Genomic DNA, 19,292 nt, shown 5'->3' with positions numbered 1-19,292 from the left:
ATAAGATTTAACCCACAAATTTTTATAGTTAAAACTTCCATAATCTCAGATGCATGAATTAAAAGCTAATTTGGTTGACTGACGACTCCATAATATGCTGAAACAAGTTCAAGAAAGATGGAGAGTAATGAATGCTGATCTCTAACAGATTAACCTGCATTCAACTTAAAACCAATGCTTAAATTGGACAAACATGTTCATCTCAATCCGATCGACGAATATTCACCCCCGAGTAGAAGAGTAATGCATGGGAACGTGAAGAAATGAAACAAAAAAATCGGTTAACCAAATCAAACCTTGGACATCACCGTCCAAAAGATAAATGAGAAAGCCAGTCAGCCTTCTATCGATTGTAGAAAGAATTCCAATTCGGCCAGTACTAAACATTAGTGAAATTAAAAAAAAAAAAAAAAAAGAAGGAAAAAAGCACTTCAGAAGGAATTGCCAACAAACGAAGACAATTTTAACTTCCATCGCTCTCTTTTTTAGCGGGATAAGTTTCTGACGGTTTGCGCGTTCAAATTTAAACACAGGAATCCAGAATCTAGAATATAAGAAGCAGATTCGCACTCCACAAGAGTAATCATGCGAACCAAAAAGAAGACTAACATTTAGGTCGCAGAGACGCCAATTCCGAATTTCTTCGACTAGAGCCTTCGAGAGATAAAGAGTCACGGCCGAGTAGAACCTAAAATTTGCTCTTCAAACGTCTTCCAGAGAGAACGAACGCAAGAGCATTATCGAGCTAGTCTCAAGTTCTCTCCGAAATGACCTCTCTTAATTTGCATGCAGTACCCGTAACTGCCACAAAAGGAATACTGGTTAGGACGTTGAAATGTCTGCAAATTCCAACACTGCGCAGTGATCAACAAGAGCGCTAATGCTGCTGGGGCGTTAAAGCTACCGCTGGGGCGTCAAAAGCTACGGACTGGCGCAGGGAACTGAGATCTGAGAAGCGCGGTCAGTCGTTGGTGATCAGACTGACCAGCAGCGTGGGAAATTAGAAAAAACGAATGACGGGACATGCAGCTCCTACTAACGTGAGCCGCAGAGGGCACGGTGATGTGACTGCTGTGCACAGCCGTGAACCGGCATTCGACGTGAAGGGCAGGATAGAAGATACAATTTTTGTCTTATACAGTCTACGTTGATTTTGCTCCAACAGCATGGGCTCTATACGGGCTTCAACCGTTTACATCAGATTAGTAACGGGACAGTTCTAATTCATAGATTAAGCAAAGCATTTATGCCATAATAAAAATAAATAAAATTGAATTTTAAATACAATTTTTAGAAACCACATTATCAAATAAAACGGATCATTCGACCAGGCAACTCAGAAGGTTTACCAGGTCATCAATGCGACTTGAACAGGCTGAGTCCAGCAGCTTTGTCTAACTCTAAACTCTAACAGGACATCCTTCGGGGATTGTGACACTGCAAGAGCCTCTAGACTATCCTTTAACCTAATTGAAGACCATGAAGAGTTCAGTCTGGTCTAGTCTGGCTCATGGAAAAGTTATCAGAAACAAAAGATTTCATTAAAGGATAATCGGTCCCATGCAGAACTTGAAATCTCCTAGTGTCTGGAATAAACAAATGAAATGGTATATGCATAATATACAAGCAATATACACTAGTAATCAAGTCCAAACACAGCTCTTACATGAAAAAACCAAATGTTAAATTCAAGTTGTACAAAAATCAGATGAATTCACAACTTCTAAAGACGTGTCTTTCCTTAATAATGAATTAGACCATTCAACACAATGCAACTGAGGTGAAACTGAAGCTAGAAATGAGAAGCGCTAGAAACACAGAAATACACCTTCAGGTTTTCAAGCTCAATTCTGCTCAGGTTTGCCATTATTACAGAGATTTTCAGAATTTTCAAAGAAATTTCCAATAGGGTCTTCCTGCATCCTAGTCTTGCATATGCTGCAGCCAGAAAGATTAAAAAAGGGTTCGTTACTGGGTCAGAAAGGTAACTAGGTAACTTTTTGACAAGAAAGATTGAAGCAACGCAATACAAAATTCCATCCAAATGAGAAGAAGCATTGCCAACTCCACTCTTATCAACCCAGAAAATGTCTTGCTTGCAAGATTTGTGAGCATAAACAGAGGATGTCACATGGAAGACAGCAAATAGCAAAAGAGACTGGAGCAAAAAATAAACCGTGGAGATTGGCATTCAATCCAACACACAAGTTTTCGTTATTTGTAATACAAGTGGAGTTTGCATTTCAGCTGAGATATGACCTAATCTTTGGTGCCATAATGTAGAGGAATCCTCATTAATAACACCTCTTTTATTACCAGTGTGAATATGCATTGAACCATAAGTGGCATTGTTTTATAAATTAATGCTATAAAGACCATCAGACAATATACCATTCCCAACACAATCAGACTTATAATATAAACTGAAAGATGAGTCTAAAAAAGAATATCCATAAGGTACAAGCTTTGAAACTGAAATCAAGTTTCTGGAGAAACTTGAAACATAAAAGGTCTTTTCTAATTTTAAAAACAAAGTTACTACTTAAAGTTAAATAGCAAGTTCTTATAGCTTCCACATGTGAGCTCATCTGATCTCCTGAGAAAATGTGATACTCACTTCCCACTGGTTTCCTTAGGTTTTGCAAACCCTGCAAGGAATTCGAGATGTGGATTGTTGATCCAGAATCAATCCACCAAGTGTAATTATTGACATTAACCATATTAGATTCATAACAAACAAATGAGGTTGGTGTACCTTTGTCAACAAGCCATTTCTGAAACTTGGCGCATTCCTTCTTCATGTGTCCCTTCTTTTTACAAAAGAAACACTTGGAATATTTCTTAATACCAACATGGGGGGGGGGGGGGGGGGGGGGGGGGGGGGGGTATTTTACCCTTCCCTTTTTGTTTGGCTTGATACTTTCCCTTTCCATGTGTTGCCAGCATGACACTTTCTCCTTACTCCATCACCAGTCTCCCTTCCTCTTGAACACACATGGTCAAAAGTTCATTAACTAACTATTTATCTTTATGTGTATTGTACGAGATTTTGAAGGGTCCATATTGGTGCGGAAGGGAATTCAGGATGTAATGTATCACGAAAGATTCTGATATATCAACCTCGAGATTTTTTAGTTGAGCCGCAATATCCCTCATTTGCATGATGTATTCACGCACACCTCTCATACTGGTGTGCTTTAGGGATGAGAACTTCCTGATTAGGGTGTTTGTTAATGCCTTATCTGAAGTGACAAATTGAGCATCAATGGCTTTCAGCAAGTCTTTGACATTTTCATACTGCTCAACAGAACCACGAATACCAACAACAATTTTAGTCTTAATGAACATTACACTGAGGCGATTAGATCGCTCCCATCGTTCATAAAGTATAATTTCAACTGTAGTGCTGGTATCAGTAATTACGGGTGGTTCGTCTTTCCTAATAGCACAATCTATGTCCATCCACCCAAAATGAAGAAGTATTCTCTCTTTCCAGACCTTATAGTTATCTCCCTTAAAATTAGGGATATCACAACGAATATCAGAAAAATGTGCAGGTTGTACAACTGCATAAAATTACAAATTACATGTTGATGTTAAAACTGAGGCCTGAATAAAATATCATGCTTAAAAATTAAATCAATTGACATAAAAAACATTGTCTGTGGACTAAATATTTTTTAATTCAAGCAGATTCAATATTCTTTATGAGTAAACTTGATGATAAAACTATCAAATTATTTATAAATTCATAATTCCTGTGGGTAAATTATGAATAATTTGATATTTTATCCTAATTAATATACTCAAATATAATAAAAAAAAATTGTTGGATAAAATTTATTAAATTAAGTATAATTAATTATAATTAATTTCTACTTTTTCTTTATGATAAAACTATCAAATTATTTATGAATTCATAATACATGTGGGTAAATTATGAATAACTTGATATTTTATCCTAACTAATAAACTCAAATATAATAAAAATTCATATGGGATAAAATTTATTATATCAAGTACAATTAGTTACAATTAATGTCTAATATTCTTTATGTGATTCTAATCATAATATATAATTTTTATTAAGTTAAAGATGTTGTGGCTACTCTCTAATTAATAAAAATTATATGGATCACTAGACATTAAATCTCATAAATGTATGAGAATAGCATGAATTGCATAATTGTAACTTACACTAACATGTTATAATTATGCACAAAATATTATCATAAGATATGCATAATTAAAAACTATAATATTATGCATAACTTTAATTTCATGCATTTAAATATATGCCAAAAAATACATAAAAGCAGTAACATGAAATAAATCTAAAAGTTCCTATATACATAACAGTTGACGGCCAGTGGCCTAATGGTCATTGGCGCAACTTATTTTCCCAGCATGCGGGTTCGAATCCCGCAGGCGCAAAACCAATTTTAAGTATCGAGTCGGCTCGGTCTAGGAACGGCAAGTCGACTTAACGATTTTTTGATTTTTTTTACGGAGTCGACCCGACCTGAGTCGCGGTTGCCGAGTTGGAACGACGAGTCATAGAAGACTCGTCCCGAGCCAACTTGTTTGGTATTTACAAAAATACCTTATGACTTTAATTAACATGATTCTACGCGCTGGAGGTCGTCTTCAACCTCTAGCCACGCACAAAAGGAAAGTTTACCGGCGTTCCGATGGGGTTCTTTCAAGTCGTCGATGCCGAAAAACTTGTCGGAATGGTCGCCGGCATCGGCGCTGCGGTTCTAACGCACTAAGGCATCGCGAGAGAGCCGCCGCGGTGAGCTCACAGAGAGCATACAATGACAGGCTCCGTCAGCGTTCTGTAAGTTGTCGGCGCCAGCAAACCGTGCGGAATGGTGGTCGGCACCGACGTCATGCTCGACGCTAGTTGTCGCCGATGCCAGAGCCCCGACACCCGCAAGTAGTGAGCATAATTTGTTTTTAAAAAAAAAACAGAGACCGAAACGCTCAAATGGAACCGAACCGAAACGCTGGATCAAAAGTCTGCTCTGATACCAACTGTAAGCCTTAAACATGAATTTCTAACAACAACATGAAATTCTTCATATAAATTAAACGGAAGCTAAATCATACCTCCTTCCATACGCTTCAAATTCCGTTCTCTGTTCGGCGCTTCCAATCTCTGAGCACTCACGGCGATGGCTCAACTGAAGGGGCTTGAGTGACGAGACAAGGGACAAAAAACCAACCATGTAAAGTCAACCTCCCATCAAGGTTATTCTTGGCTTCGTGTTACCGAGGGAGTTGCAACTGCCAGAAGTTTGAGACCACATTAATGAGAAAACCGTTTCTCATAAAAATGGTTAACATGAGCAACTTCAAAACAGAAAAAATGTAACTTCAGAGGGATAAGTAAGTTATTCATCTGGAAACTCTTAAACCATGAAGAATTTTCATGGTCAATGAACTATTACGGCAAATGAAAAGAAATACTACACAGATAAAAATTGAGTATACAACGAAAGTATACCAATGTTCTACAAAAATTTCAGCACAACAGAATAACAAGAAGCCTACCGAACATAAAAAGACATATCAAGCAAAGTAAGGATCGATCCCACGAAGAGTGATTAGTCGGGGGTGGGGGTGGGGGGGGGGGGGGGGGGGGGGGGGGGGGGGTTGAGTATAATGAAAACACTAAAAAAATAAACAACTTATAAACAATTCAAATTAAAAGAATCGAAATCAATCAAGAGAACAAACCTTTGTCTAGGTCAACATCCACCATCGGAATTCCATAATAAATCATCGATGCAAACATATATCACACTTGAATATTTACCGTTGGAACTATCTTCCTATCTCTCCTTTCGTAGTTAGTTAGAGAACAAGGGATCCAATTAACCCTAACTACTAAACAACCTAAGACAAGCGCTAAAGGTTTAATCTAGCAGCAGCGTTAAGAATTAGAGAGAACAATGAAGCTAAACAACACAAGCACAAGCGGTTGCATTTAATTTAGTCCAACATTCTTCTCAAGATCTAATAATTTATGACGCAACAAATCATCAAATCTCGATTGCTTCACAGGTTAGAGAGATCAAACAATTACGGATTTGACATCTAACCTAACAGTAGATTGCAATGAATAATAAACTAGTAGGTCTCCTAGGAATTAAACGAGACAATCATGAACGAAAATTTCAGAAAAACATCAGATACTCAAAACATAAATTGAATGATAAAAATAAATCAGATCTCATAGTTGTATTGATACCGAGACTTCAGTTTCCTTTAACCAAGTCTGAAAGTTTAGCCACGCAGGGCCATGAAGAAATCTAAAGAGAAAAACTAGAGAAAAGAGAGAGGAAAAGCTGGAGAAGATAAAATAGGGTCTGGGGTGCCGAACTGCTCTCTCCTCTCTTTTCTCCCATTTAGGGTTTTTCTTTTCGTGCATCTGGTTTGGGTCACAGTGCACTTTCCGTGACTACAATCCCAGTTTTGACCTAGATTCAGGCCATATTGGTCAAGATATAAAACATAAAAGTTATATAAAGTTTTCTTTTAATTATATATCACCTTGAATCATCTCAATCCGACCTCAAATGAGAGAGTTATGCCCAGATTACGAATCAATGTCGAAACTGTCCAGAATCGCCCAATTAACTTCGTTTTGAACTTAGTGCTTCCATTCGCACCCTAAATCAAAATATAAAATAATGAGTATATTTAGGCACAAAATAATTATAAAATCCTAAGCATTAAGAGATAAAAATGTAACATTTTGCATTCTCATCAAATTCCCCTACACTTAGCTTTTGCACGCCCTCGGGCAAAACTCAAATTCACTTTCCCAAAAACACCAAGGCTGTAACGCCAACAACAAAAAACAACCAAGCTCTTCAAAACTCATAACATATCATGAACAAAAATTCTTAAACAACTTAGAATTACTTAGTAAGAATTTTCATTCGAAGATGGAGTAAACTAAATAAGTAGACCCTCACAGAAATAAACACTCGACTCTCGTGTGTTTGAAGGGTATATGTTTCTCTCAAATTCATTCCAATGCAAATGATCTACCATAGGCTTGTATATCTTCTCATTCTCCACCACTCAGATCACATTCATAACACAAATCATAAGGGCTTTTGAAGGGTTGTAACGGGGTTTAGGATCAAGGTGGAAAATATTTGGGAATGTAGCTCAAAAGCCATCAAAACTAGTGGAGCAAAAATGAATCAACTCAAACTCAAATATATTAGACATGTAAAACCAATCACTCCACTCAACATCTTCTTCAATTTGTATCTATCTCGTATAAATAGACCAATTTCTTGGAATTTTAGGAGGAATTATGAACACTGATAGTTTGTAGCTTTAAAAGCCATTCCCTCCATCACTTCCTTTCTTTTTTATTTTTTTTCTTCATTTTTTTTTTACTAACAATGGAACTCATGAATTTAGGATGAAAATATGTTCCATTTCACCTCTCATTGCCATACCACAAATCCAGACACCCCCACACTTATTTCTTGGACACCCACACGAACCATAGTCATGAACAATGCTCCACTAGCTCTACGGCTTGGGTAAAGGTTTTTTTTTTTTTTCTTTGAGGTTTAGAGCTTAACCTAGGTTCACACAAAAAAAATAAAAATAAAGCTCAAAGGGGTTCAACAAAAGGTAAAAATTAATTACAAGGTAGGATGTTTGGCTTATGTAGCTTATAACAAAGAGGGCATTAATCATGTTCATGCATGCATGTGTCAATGTGATCTCAAAGAGAATCAAGGCAAGTTCTAGACAAACAAATCCATGGAAGAATATCTCTCATGAAAGGAAATAGTGAGACTGATATGGATTTGTTAGTCTAAAGGCTCAAAATCTCACCGACTTTTGTCTACCAAATTTAGTCACTACCATCCTAAAAGAAAATAACTAGACTAATTCATTCTCAATTGGAAGATTACTTATTCAATCATGTTATGAATCTTTCAAGAGCCTAATTTAATCTTGCTCATGACATACACAACCAAAAATCATTAAAAACCACAAAAACAAAGAAATGTTTTTTTTAAGATTTTTTTTCTTCGGAAACACAACCTAAATCCCCTCCCCCACACTTAGAACTTACATTGTCCCCAGTGTAAGGTGAAATGTAAAGAGAAGGCACAATTAACCAAAATATAAATGCAAAAATAAAGAGAAAAAGGAACGAACTCCCCTTGGGTTGCCTCCCAAGCAGCGCCTTTGTTTATTGTCATTGGCTCGACTCAATGCTTCTGTAATTATGGGTCATCCCACACATAGTATTTCGTATCAATCTTGACCTTATCTCTTTGAGCCCTAGTGAGACGGAGGATGAAGCCATGGTGTGGCCAAACACCAAGGTGGAAGACTGTGCAAGTCCAGTGCACAACAATAGAAGCAATGGCCAAGGCCAAGTGCAATGGCACGGCCTAGAGGGGCGCACACATATGGCTGGCCCAGCATCAACTTCAGCAAAAGAAGACACACTTGAGCTTGCCAAACGGATGGCCAAGCAACAAGGTGCACAACAACCCCAACAGCCAGCTCAGACACAAGGCAGCACGCCAGCAGACACTTCTGGCGGGGCGAAATGGGGTTGGGCGCAACCAGGAATCCTGGCGGGGCGAAATGGGGTTGCTGGCGCCCAACCAGGACTCCAGGCAGGGCGAAATGGGGTTTCCTCAGGACACCAGGCGCAGGCGTGCACGCGGCAGGACTCCAGGCACAGGCGCCCGCGCGCGCAGGACTCCAGGCGCAGGCGCCAGGCGCCAGGCGCCCGCGGGCGAAATGGGGTTTCCGCCAAGCGCCAGACGCCCCGCGCGAAATGGGGTTTCCTGAGGCGCCAGGCGCCAGGCGCCCGCGGGCGAAATGGGGTTCCCGCCAGGCGCCAGGCGCCCCGGGCGAAATGGGGTTTCCTGGGCGCCAGGCGCCAGGCGCCAGGCGCCAGGCGCCCCGCGCGAAATGGGGTTTCCTGGCGACCAGGTCGCCAGGCGCCCTGGTCTGGCGGGCGCCAACCTGACCAGGGCGCCCCTTGACGCCAGAAACCGAATTTTTGGGATCTGACGGATTTTTGAGCGTTTTTAGAGATTTCAAAAGGCCTAGGGAGAGACTATAAATAGAGAGGCCTCTCCCATTGTAAAAAGGTCGAAAAATCCTTAGCCTTCTTTACTCTTTTGGTGTATAGAGAGAGTTTTTAGCCTTGGCCTTCAAGAGTGTTTGGCCACCCTTTGTAATCTTGTATTCTCAATACAAAGTAGGCTTTTCTCTTCTATATTTTGGTGCTTTCATTGTCCCATTTGGCTTGCAACTTCTTGTGTGAAGTATTGGTTGGAGGATCCGAGGCTTAAGGAGGCTGACTAGTTCTTCGGAAGAGCTAGGCCGCACGAGGTAGATATTCCGCTTGGCTAGACGGACCTAGCCCAAATCTAACCGCGTGACAACTGGTATCAGAGCGTACGTTGCAATCAATGGCTTCCACAAGTGGAGAAGATGCTTCAAGAGGCAAAGATCAAGTAAGTGATGTTAACTTTCGTTTTTCTACTCTTGAACATCGGTTGGACAGTGTTGAGAACCTTTGTACGAATTGGGAGGAATTCGTTCAAAAGACTATTGAGGAGCATCAGCCAACTCCGAATTGGCTGAGAGGATTTGAAGAGGACGTCCATTCGGCCATGGCTGTCATGAGGATGGAAATGGAACGATTGGGGAAGGATGTCAAAGATCTCTCGGGAGATCTTGGGGCAAGACTCACTTTGTGCGAACGAGCCTTAGCAAATGGAGGGGCTGTTCACACACAAGCGAAGATCAAGGTGCCCGAGCCGAAGTCTTTCAATGGAGGGAGAGATGCGAAGGTCATAGATAATTTTCTATGGCAAGTGGAGCAATACTTCCATGCAAGCAAGCTCACCGATGAGCAAGCTAAGGTTAGTACGGCTGCCATGTTCCTATCCGATGATGCGATTCTTTGGTGGAGAAGACGCATGGGAGATGAGCAAGAGGGAGAGGACTCCGTCCACACTTGGGAGGATTTCAAGAGGGAGCTGCGGAGGCAGTTCTTTCCGGAGGATGTCGAGTACCAAGCAAGGAAGAAACTACGTGCATTGACGCAAAAAGGTACAATTAAAGAGTATGTACAGTCCTTCACTTCTCTTATGCTTTGTATCTCCAACATGACGGATGAGGACCGTCTCTTCTCCTTTCTTGCTGGCCTTCGTCCATGGGCTGAGCAAGAATTGAGAAGGAGGGAGGTAAAGACACTAGTTTCAGCGTTATCTACGGCTGAAAAGTTAACCGAATACGAGAGGAGGAATGATTCGGTTAACAAGGTGTCCAAGGAAAATAATGGTAAAACAACTTTTAAGAAGAAGGAGAAAGGGGAGAAGAAGCCATGGGTAAAGGATACCAAGGCTAGGCCGGAAGAAAAGAAGAGAGGGGACAAACAAAGGAAGAAGGTAAATTGTTTCATTTGTGAGGGAGAGCACTATGCGAGGGATTGTCCTAAAAAGAGACTCCTCAACGCTGCTCAAACAGAAATGGACAATGGAGGAATTGAGCCTAGGATGGGTTCTCTAACCCTTCTCAATGCTGCTGTCCGTTCCAAGGAGGAGAAGGCTGCTCCACTTCCGGTAAGACCCTCAAGAGAACTTCTTTTTATTTCTCTCACACTTGCTGGACACACTGTTAAGGCAATGGTGGACACGGGTGCTACCCACAACTTCCTTTCGGAGGAGGAGGCTAGACGCCTAAGAATACGAGGAGAGAAAGATGGAAGCAAGATGAAGGCGGTAAATTCTGCTGCTCGTGAAGTCCAAGGCGTTGCCAGGAATGTACCGGTGGTGATAGGCAAGTGGGTTGGATTTCAGAACTTTACCATTGTTAGCATGGACGATTTCAAGGTAATTTTGGGAATGGAGTTCTTCAAGGTTTGTAAGGCATTTATAATGCCACATGTGGGGGTAGTGGGAATTATGGACGAGCAAAGTCCTTGTACAATTTCTGAAGTTGAGACCAAAGATGTAACAAACAAGGATTTAATGCTATCAGCCCTCCAGCTTAAGAAAGGTCTTAAGCAGGGCTGTTCTACTTACATTGCTTCTCTTTGTGCTATGGAGCAGAATGAGGCATTGCCTACCCCTAAGGAGATACAAACCGTTTTGCATGAGTATGGAGACATCATGCCGGAGCAACTTCCAGCGAGGTTACCAACTAGAAGAGGGGTAGACCATCGCATAGAGCTTGAGCCCGGAGCAAGGAAGCCAGCACAAGCACCATATCGGATGGCGCCCAAAGAGTTGGATGAATTACGGAGACAACTCAGTGAGCTGCTGGATTCTGGGTTCATAAAGCCAAGCAAAGCACCTTATGGGGCCCCTATACTATTTCAGACAAAGAAAGATGGAAGTATGAGACTATGCATCGACTATAGGGCGCTCAACAAGGTAACCATAAAAAACAAGTACCCTATTCCTCTTATTGCTGATTTCTTTGATCAATTGAAGGAGGCTAGAGTTTTCTCCAAGCTGGATTTGAGAAGTGGTTACTACCAAGTTCGAATTGCGGAAGGAGACGAGGGGAAAACTACTTGTGTAACGAGATATGGGGCTTACGAGTTCATGGTTATGCCCTTTGGCCTAACCAATGCACCAGCAACTTTCTGCACTCTCATGAATGAGGTATTTTCCGAGTACTTAGACAAATTTGTCGTTGTGTATTTGGATGATATTGTGGTGTATAGCAAGAGTATGGAAGAGCACAAAGAACATCTTCGAAAAGTGTTCAAGAAATTGAGACACAATCAGCTATATGTCAAGAAGGAGAAGTGCTCATTTGGGTTGCAAGAGGTGTCCTTTCTTGGACATTGGATAGGGGAAGGACGGATATGGATGGACAGCAAGAAGGTGGAGGCTGTGCGTGATTGGTCAATCCCTACCAAGGTGCGTGAGCTTAGAAGTTTTCTTGGCTTGGCAAACTATTATAGGAGGTTTATCAAGGGTTTCTCAGCTATAGCAGCCCCCTTGACCGATCTCCTAAAGAAGGACCAAAAATGGCAATGGACGGACTCATGCCAAGGAGCATTCCAGCGGCTGAAGGATACCATGATGGTTGAACCGGTGCTTCACCTTGCTGATTTCAGCAAGCCATTTGAGGTACATACCGATGCCTCAAATTATGCCATTGGGGGTGTGCTTGAACAAGAAGGACACCCAATCGCTTATGAGAGTAGGAAGCTCAATGAAACTGAGCAACGGTACACTGTACAAGAAAGAGAAATGACGGCGTAGTGCATTGTTTACGTCTTTGGAGGCACTATCTCTTAGGCTCTAAATTTATTGTAAAAACTGACAATGTTGCTTCTAGTTACTTTCTTACACAGAAAAAGCTCAGTCCAAAACAGGCCCGGTGGCAAGATTTCTTGGCCGAGTTTGATTTTGAGATGATGTACAAGGCGGGGAAGTCAAATGGTGCTGCAGACGCACTAAACAGGAAGGTGGATACACCTATCTCTTACGAGGAAGAGACCAGCCAGAGCTTGGCGCACATGTCGCAAGAAGGACCAGCACCTTACACGCATGCGGCAAAGGAGAAGACGCATGCGGCTGAATCCCCGCATACCGCAGCAGACGGCACTTGCTTCACGCGCACCACGCGCGGTGCGGTAGCATCAATACACGAAGAGGCGCGCGGCGCAAGCATAGGCGCAGGAGATAGGCGCTTTGCGCAAGGCAAGCACGCGTGCATGGAGGACCATCTTGGCGCAAAAACAGAAAATGGAACTTTGCGACTAAAAGCCTTAGCAGCAATTACACAAGTTGGTACGGAGTTGCTAGACAAGATTCGCATTGGAATTCGCCAAGATACCCAAGCTTACAGCATTGTACAAGCTGCTGCCTTGGGAGAGACGAGAAGATTCTGGCTTGACGACGGATTGCTCAAGACCAAAGGTAATCGACTTTATGTGCCTAAGTTCGATAACCTAAGGTGTGACCTCTTGAGGGAATGCCATGATACCTTGTGGGCAGGACATCCAGGTCAAAGAAGGACATTGGCCTTGTTGTCTGGCCAGTATTATTGGCCAGACATGGAGAATGATGTGGAGGAATTTGTGCGCACGTGTCTTATCTGTCAACAAGATAAGATCGAACAACGCAAGCCTAGGGGTTTGCTACAGCCCTTACCTATTCCAAAGCGGCCGTGGGAGTCTATTTCGATGGACTTCATCTCTGGATTACGTAAGAAAGATGGGCTGGCGTCTATCATGGTGGTGGTAGACAGATTTACGAAGTATGGAACATTCGTAGCAGTGCCGAGTGATTGTACAGCAGACGGAGCAGCTAGAGCATTCATGGCACATGTGGTGAAGCATTGGGGATTGCCCACAACGATCATCAGTGATCGTGACCCCAAATTCACAGGAAAATTCTGGACCGAGTTATTCAAACTAATGGGAACATCTCTAAATTTTTCCACTAGTTTTCATCCTCAAAGTGACGGGCAAACTGAGCGGGTAAATGCTTTGTTAGAACAATACTTACGCCACTTTGTTGCAGCAAATCAGAAAAACTGGCCAGACTTGTTAGACGTGGCCCAATTTTCATACAATTTGCAGAAATCGGAATCAACCGGGCATAGTCCTTTCGAGTTGGCAACAGGACGACAGCCTTTGGCTCCCACGGGTCTCTTTCCAGACACTTCACGGAAAAGTCCAGCAGCTCATCAGCTGGCGAAGAGGTGGAAAGAGAAAACGGAGCTGGCACGGGTCTTATTGCATAAAGCAGCCAAAAAGATGAAGAAACATGCTAATTTGAAGAGGAGGGAGTCTTCTTTCAATATCGGTGACCAGGTCCTTCTCAAACTCAGACCCGAGCAATTTCGTCACCTTAGAAGCAGGAACAAAAGTCTTTTGAAGAAATATGAAGGACCCTTTCCTATCATTGAACGTGTGGGCAACCTCGCCTACAAATTGCAGCTGCCAAAAAGGTTTAAGTTCCACAATGTTTTTCATGTATCGAACCTTAAACCCTATTTTGAAGACCCAGACCCGGACAGATTAGTTGACCCAAGAGCTCCCATGGATATATCTACCACCTTCGACAATAGGGTAGAGTATATTATTGCAGACCGAGAGGAGCGCCAAAGGGGCAAGCCCCGGAGGACGCAATACTTGGTCAAGTGGCAAGGTCAACCGGAAAGCGAGGCAACATGGCAAGACGCTGCCGAGTTATGGCAGTTCGAAAAGGAGGTAGCCGTCTATCACCAGGGGTTGCAGACGAGGGCGTCTGCCTTATGGCGGTGGGAGTATGAGACGGAGGATGAAGCCATGGTGTGGCCAAACACCAAGGTGGAAGACTGTGCAAGTCCAGTGCACAGCAATAGAAGCAATGGCCAAGGCCAAGTGCAATGGCACGGCCCAGAGGGGCGCACACATATGGCTGGCCCAGCATCAACTTCAGCAAAAGAAGACACACTTGAGCTTGCCAAACAGATGGCCAAGCAACAAGGTGCACAACAACCCCAACAGCCAGCTCAGACACAAGGCAGCACGCCAGCAGACACTTCTGGCGGGGCGAAATGGGGTTGGGCGCAACCAGGAATCCTGGCGGGGCGAAATGGGGTTGCTGGCGCCCAACCAGGACTCCAGGCAGGGCGAAATGGGTTTTCCTCAGGACGCCAGGCGCAGGCGCGCACGCGGCAGGACTCCAGGCACAGGCGCCAGGCGCCAGGCACCCGCACGCGCAGGACTCCAGGCGCCAGGCGCCCGCGGGCGAAATGGGGTTTCCGCCAGGCGCCAGACGCCCCGCGCGAAATGGGGTTTCCTGAGGCGCCAGGCGCCAAGCGCCCGCGGGCGAAATGGGGTTTCCGCCAGGCGCCAGGCGCCCCGGGCGAAATGGGGTTTCCTGGGCGCCAGGTGCCCCGCGCGAAATGGGGTTTCCTGGTGACCAGGTCGCCAGGCGCCCTGGTCTGGCGGGCGCCAGCCTGACCAGGGCGCCCCTTGACGCCAGAAATCGAATTTTTGGGATCTGACGGATTTTTGAGCGTTTTTAGAGATTTCAAAAGGCCTAGGGAGAGACTATAAATAGAGAGGCCTCTCCCATTGTAAAAAGGTCGAAAAATCCTTAGCCTTCTTTACTCTTTTGGTGTATAGAGAGAGTTTTTAGCCTTGGCCTTCAAGAGTGTTTGGCCACCCTTTGTAATCTTGTATTCTCAATACAAAGTAGGCTTTTCTCTTCTATATTTTGGTGCTTTCATTGTCCCATTTGGCTTGCAACTTCTTGTGTGAAGTATTGGTTGGAGGATCCGAGGCTTAAGGAGGCTGACTAGTTCTTCGGAAGAGCTAGGCCGCACGAGGTAGATATTCCGCTTGGCTAGACGGACCTAGCCCAAATCTAACCGCGTGACACCTAGACAAACCAGGAGGTAAAATGTTGATAACCAAATAATTTACAATATTTGCATACCAAGGTAATATCCTGCAAATGAAGTTCATCCTGCACATGCTCTTCTTCTTTCGATGCACTAAGTTTATTGAAGATGATCACTGGTAATGTTCCTCCATCTCCAAGCAACATGTACTTGAGGTGACTGGGGAGAAACTTCAAATCTGGAGTGGAAGCCTGCAAAACAAAGGGTAAAGGCCTCTTGTTAGAAACTAGTAACTCAATATAAAGAATGCTTGAATCCTATAACTGTGGAATATCTTTCAACGCTGAAACAATTTCTTGCAAATCAGAACTCAAGGCTAACTCCTCATTCTCTTTCTCAAGATGCTTATTAATGGTAACTTCCAATTCATCTTTTCCATCAAGTTCAAAAACTTCCTATGTGAAAGAATCAATCACATCAATAAAATAAACAGGGTTATCATCACCAAGATATTTCATGGCATCATAAATGTTAAACTTAACAATTTCACCATCAAATTCCATGGTAAGTGTGCCACTATGAACATCTATCTTAGTCTTGGATGTCTTTAAGAATGGTCTTCCTAAAAAAATAGGAGTAGTTTGGTCACCATTTTCCATATCAAGCACATAGAAATTAGTAGGGAAAATTAAATCATTAACTTGCACAAGAACATCCTAAAACACCCTTAGGATAGGTATTAGATCTATCAGCCAATTGAATCACAACACCAGTTTTATTCAAAGGTCCAAGTTTCAAAGAAGCATATATAGAATATGGCATGACATTAAGCGAAGCTCCTAAATCTATCATTGCCTTCTCAAATCTGATGTTATAGTAAACATACCTGGATCTTTGCACTTCGTAGGAAGTTTTCTTTGAATAATTGCAGAAACATTCTACCCTACTTTCACCTTCTCACATCCTTTAAGTTTCTATTTCTTTTTAATTGTGCACAGTTCTTTCAGGAATTTAGCATAACGAGACACTTGTTTAATAACATCTAAAAGTGGAATATTTACCTCACATCTACGAAAAGTCTCATATAAATCTTTATTTTGCTCATCTTTTCTAGAATCTACCAAAGCCTGAGGAAAAGGAGGAACTGGTTTATAATTAGAAACAGGTGAAAACTTATGCTAAGGTACATCATCATCATCTAGAACATTCCTGTCTGCCACGACTTCTTTCTCCTTTTTTTGCTCCAACAATGTAGGGGTTGCCTTTACCGGAATCTCAACTTCTTTACCACTTTTCAAAATGATTGCATTTGTATTTTCTCTTGGATTTACTACTATTTGAGAGGGTAATTTCCTTGCCTCTAACCGACTAATTGCGGTTGCCATCTGACCCATCTGATTGTCCAAACTTTGAATACTGGCCCTTGTCTCCCATTTAAATTGCAAATTATTATTGGCAAGAGATTTAACAATATCTTCTAAAGACATACCAGAATTGGAAGTTTGGCCCGGTTGTTGTCTAGGGGGATACGACTACCTATATTGCTGGTAGCTTGGGTGATTTTGAGTCGCGGGCTGATTAACTTGTGGATTCCCATAGCTATGGTTGGGATGATCCCTCCATCCCATGTTATACGTGTTCGAATAGGGATCATACTTCTTTTGCGGTTTTCTAGGAAAACCATTTGCCACATTCACTTGCTCAATGGGCTCATCTTGAAGAGTTAGGCACATATCGGTTGGATGCCCTACTACTGAACAAATCCCACAAGCCTTCACTGTTTGCATATTACCTACAACCATTTGACGAACAAGAGAAGTTAGACTCACAATTTGTTTTTCAAGGGAGGAAATATTTACCTCATTAACATTTTTAGAAGGAAGGTCGAGCCTAGTGCCAAATTGTTGAGAATTGGCCGCCATATTTCCAATCAAGTTTCTCGCGGCCTCGGGAGTTTTATCCACCAAAGCTCCTCCACTAGTAGCATCAATCATGCTCCTATCAGTACGTATAAGGCGCTCATAGAAATATTGGATAAGAAGTTGCTCGCTAATCTGATGATGGGGACAACTTGCACATAATTTCTTGAAACATTCCCAATATTAGTGTAGGGACTCTCCGTTACGCTGCCTTACACCACAAAATTTTTTTTGAATGTTGGCCGCCCTTCAAGCTGGAAAATATTTCTCCAAAAACAATCTCTTCATCTCACCCCATGTGGTAATACTCCCGAAAGTTAGAAAATAGAGTCAATCCTTAGCCGAATCCTTCAAAGAAAAAGGAAAGGCTCATAATTTAATTTGCTCTTCAGTTACCCCCATGGGTTTCATACTCGTGTATACCACATGAAACTCCTTTAGATGCTTGTGAGGATCTTCACCTGCAAAACCATGAAAAGTGGGCAAGAGATGTATTAGTCCAGATTTTAACTCAAATATAGTAGTTGCATCTAAAGTGGGAACTTTATGCATAAGGATTGTTGATTCAAATCTGGGGCCACAAGATCTTTCAAAGTTAGATTTCCAACCATGACTTCCTCCTCTACTATATCAGGTTCACTATCAAATGGGGAATCAAGAACTAGATCGTTCTCTTCAGAATTCCTCCGAATTTCTCTCCTTAACATGTGCAAATTTCTCTCTATTTTTGGATTGCACTACAAATCACCTTGATTAGAAGATCGAGTTACAATCATAAACAATCAAGGGAACTCTAATAAAACATGAAAAATCTAGAATAACGAAAACAAATAAAATTCTAAAAATCTTAGAAAACAGTGGAATTTGGCTTTAAAGTCAGAATTCTGCCAAAACCATAACAAGAAAAAAACTAACAATTTTTTTTTAAAAAATTTCAAGAATGAAATAATGATCATAAGAAGCACAAAAATCAACTAGATTCACTCCCCGGCAAAGGCGCCAAAATTTGGTGTGCTATTGCAGGCAACCAAAAATAAAACCTATACTCCTAAAAATATATGTAGTAGAGCGAGTAAGGATCGATCCCATGAAGAGTGATTAGTCTACTTTTATGCTTCGTGAACAACGAAAGGGGGGGGGGGGGGGTGTTGAGTATAACGAAAACACTAAAAAAAATAAACAACTTAGAAACAATTCAAATTAAAAGAATCGAAATCAATCTAGAGAACAAACCTTTGTCTAGGTCAACATCCACCATTGGAATTCCACAACTAATCATCGATGCAAACATATATCAATTCACACTTGAATACTCACCGTTGGAACTATCTTCCTATATCTCCTTTCGTAGTTAATTAGAGACCAAGCGATCCAATTAACCCTAACTACTAAACAACCCAAGACAAGCGCTATAGGTTTAATCTATCAGCAACCTTAAGAATTAGAGAGATCGATGAAGCTAAACAACACAAGCACAAGCTGCTGCATTTAATTTAGTCCAACATTCTTCTCAAGATCTAATAATTTCTGACGCAGCAAATCATCAAATCTCGATTGCTTCGCAGGTTAGAGAGATCAAACAATTACGGATTTGACATCTAACCTAGCAGTAGATTGCAATGAATAATAAACTAGTAGGCCTCCTACGAATTAAACGAGACAATCATGAACAAGAATTTTAGAAGAACATCTGATACTCAAAACATAAATTGAATGATAAAAATAAATCAGATCTCACAGTTCTATTGATACCGAGGCTTCAGTTTCCTTTGACCAAGTCTGAAAGTTTTGCCACACAGGGCCATGAAGAAATCTAAAGAGAAAAACTAGAGGAAAGAGAGAGGAAAATCTGGAGAAGAGAATAGGGTCTGGGGCGCCGAACTTCTCTCTCCTCTCCTTTCTCCTTGTTTAGGGTTTTTCTTTTCGTGCATCCGGTTTGGGTCACATTGCACGTACCGCAACTTCAAGTCCGGTTTCGACCTAGATTTAGGTTGTATTGGT

Source organism: Aristolochia californica, unplaced genomic scaffold (assembly GCF_029961685.1).
Source record: "Aristolochia californica isolate CCGP_79_NKW_82.1479 unplaced genomic scaffold, dmAriCali1.0.hap1 SCAF_7, whole genome shotgun sequence".
In the NCBI taxonomy this organism is placed as follows: domain Eukaryota; kingdom Viridiplantae; phylum Streptophyta; class Magnoliopsida; order Piperales; family Aristolochiaceae; genus Aristolochia; species Aristolochia californica.
Note: the sequence above shows the minus strand (reverse complement) of the source record.